Here is a 3,356-nt window from a genome sequence, read left to right as displayed (position 1 = left end):
AGATAAATAATAAAATAAATGAAGTTAAATAAAGTAATTGTTTAAAAAAACAAACACGCCAAGCACAGGTGCATGCATGACTGAAGTGTTCAGAGAATGGAGTAAGACTGTGGTGTGGCCATCCCCCCAGGGGCTTGATTTCCCACTTTATCTCTCTGTCTCTGGCAAGCTCACTGCCCGATAGCAAAAATTTAAAAAAAAGCTCCACCCACTCAGGTGAAATGCAAATTGCAACAGATCTCACTTTCCTTATCAGATGGGCAAAGATAAAATAGTTAGACAATACCCTATTGTGTGAGCCATTTTTTAGAAAGGGCTCTCAGCTCCCTGCTAGTGGGAATATAATTTAACCTTGGTGGAGGACATTTGGACCAATGACCTAATATTTCAGTGACATTCCACTGCACCTAGAGCAAAGAGGGGTATATAAAACATTCATTAAAATTGCCACATTGGAGCCAGCCGCAGGTGGTGTGGTGGGGAAGGTGCTGAAATCCTACATGATCAGCTGCGCTTCTGTTCCTGGACCCAGTGGCTTGAAAATCACACCGGGCGCGTGTGCATGCATGCCCAAGATCCCGGGAGGAGAATGAAGAAGGGATTATAGCATGACCATCCTGGGGGATTATTTTTCACTTTCCCTTCTCACTGTCTCTGTCTCTCACACTCTCTCTCAAGAGTGAGAGTGCATGCGCCTTAAGGCAGAGTTGTGGGGCCAGCAGGTGGCATGGTGGTTGAGGGCACTGGACTCCCACATGGCTAACTGGTTCGAGTGTCGGACCTGGAGGCTTACTTTCTCATTTTATTTCTATCTCTATCTCTCTCTGGACTAATTAGGATTAATAATAACAGGACTAAATTAGGACTAATAATAACAATAACAATAATAATAATAAATAAAGTTAAAGCAATTTTAAAAAATCATTGCCTTTGGGGAGGGAAATCTGGGACAAAGGGAGACTCTTTTTTGGTTGGTTGCTAATCACATTTCTTAGGTATTGCTTTCCCCTTTACAATTGCAGAAAATGCAGGCATGTATTCAGATTTAACTTCCTTTAAGAAGTCTTTCCTGGTCACATTAGATATTCCCAAATTGCTCTCCAAAGCCCCCCAGAAAGGTATGTGTGCCCAGCACCCCGCTGCGGGCACAGAGAGGGGCCTTGGCCAGCAGGGGGCACCAGAGGACTGCGCCCCGAGGCCGTGCGGAGGACCTGGGGCGGGACTCCCGGGGAGGGGAAGAAGTGCCTGGCTCTGCCCGGTTAGCTGCACAGAGCCCACAGAGGTCACCCATATCCCAGAGCACCACTGCACCAAAAGTGTCCCCTCACCTTAACCTGCAAGGCACCTGGGTAGGGGCCACACCTTCAGGAGCTGATCTGCTGCCCTGGGGACCTGGCCTGAAGTCTCCTCCCACCTCTGTGGTCTTGGTGCAGGTCCAGGAGGGAGGGAAACAGGCAGGGACCGGCCAATGAAGGACCGGCCTGGCGGTGGGGTAACTGGTCAGGTCAGATCTAAGCCCGGATCTGAGAAAGGCCCTGTCTTCTTCAGGGCGCAAGTACCAGAGACCCAGGTACCCAGCATTGCACTGCAGGGGCTTCGAGCCTTAAGTAACATATAACATCGTCTACTTATCCCGGCATCTCCAGGAGACAGGAGCCACCCACTCTTTACAGCTGGGGGAACGGAGGCTCAGAGAGGCTAAGTAATAAGCTCAGGGTGACCCAGCCAGGAAGAGATGGAACCAGGATCATTCATCAAGTGCAAGACTCAGCCCTCTCCCCTGGCCTTGAAATAGGAAGCAGGTGCTGGGGGTGGGGTGGGAGCCTGCTTGGCTAGAGTGATCCGGGAAGGCTCCTTTGAAGAGGTGACTTGACTTACTTCATTTCTGTTAAATAAATCTATCATTCATATGCAAAAGTGTTTAAATGATCTATGCACAGTTTAGAGACTAATACTGTAGATCCTCCCTAGCCTAGGAAACATTTCCAGAACTCTAGGAAGTGCGAGCTCAGCCTCTCCTTACCCTCTCCACCCCAGCTAACCACTCTTCAGACCTTTGTATGAAACATTTCCTCCTTGGGAAACCAACATGTGGCATGATACTTAAGGCCCTGGACTCCCACATGGTTGACCATGGTTTGAGTCCCAGATCTGGTGGCTTAAAAATTATGCCAGGTGTGGGACCAGCAGGTGCCATGGTGGTTAAGGCACTGGACTCCCACATGGCCACCTGCAGTTTAAATCCTGGACCTCTCTTTCATGCATATTCCATACAGCAATAATAATAATACAATTAAATAAATAATTCTTTTTTAAAAATGATGCCAGGTGCATGTTCATGTGTGTCCAAAATTCCAGGAAGAGAATGGAAGAGAAGGGATTGTAGCATGCTCCTCCCTCCTGAGGTGCAGGGTGAGTGCGTGCACTCTGGCAAAAACCTAAAAAAAATTTTTTTTAAATTCTCTTTGGACCAGCCACTGGGCTGGTAGTTAAAGCAGCTGGATCTCACATGGTCAATAATATGTTCAAGTCTCAAACCTGTGGCTTAAAAAAACATGCCGGAGCATGCAGGTGCATGCCCAAAATCCTGAAAGGAAGGAAAATGGAGAAGGCATTGCAGAATGCATATCCCGTGGGGGTGCTTCTCACTTTTCCTCTACAGCCAGCACATGTGCCCCCTGGCAATAAAAGAAAAACATGTCCTCACTTCATAGTTTTACCGCCTTCATATACATCCCCACACAATAGCGGGTTTATCAGTTTGCCTGCTTTCGAAACTGACATAGTCCCAGCTAACCGTGTGCACTTGTCTGCGACTTCCGTCCTGCGGCGTATGTATTCAAGTTTGACCCTGTGGATGCAGTGAGGGCTTTTAGGGCTGAACCTCGGCTCACAATGCACCTGCTGCTCATAAATATCTGAGGTGTATCCAGCTCACTCTTTCTTTTCTCTTCCTTCCTTCCTCCCCTCCCTCCCTCACTCCCTCCTTCACTCCCTTCCTTCCTTCCTTCTTTCCCTCCCTCCCTCCATCCCTTCCTTCCTTCCTTCTTTCCCTCCCTCCCTCCATCCCTTTCTTCCTTCTTTCTTCTTTCCTCCCTTCCTTCCATTAGGAACAAGGGTGCAATGAATATTCTCTGCTTTTTGGGTTTGGGCTGGACAGCAGTTCTTAACTGTAGCTGCTTATTAGAGTTACCAGGGGAGTTTTTTTTCTTTTTCTTTTTTCTTGCTTTTTTTTTGTTTGTTTGTTTGTTTGTTTTTTGGAGAGATTTTCACTGTAGGGCGCGTGCGCTCGCCAGACAGAGAGAGACATAGAGACAGAAAGCGAGAAATTACACCCCAGGGGGGATGGTCACGCA

Source organism: Tupaia chinensis, unplaced genomic scaffold (assembly GCF_000334495.1).
Source record: "Tupaia chinensis unplaced genomic scaffold, TupChi_1.0 Scaffold000049_1, whole genome shotgun sequence".
NCBI lineage: Eukaryota > Metazoa > Chordata > Mammalia > Scandentia > Tupaiidae > Tupaia > Tupaia belangeri.
Note: the sequence above shows the minus strand (reverse complement) of the source record.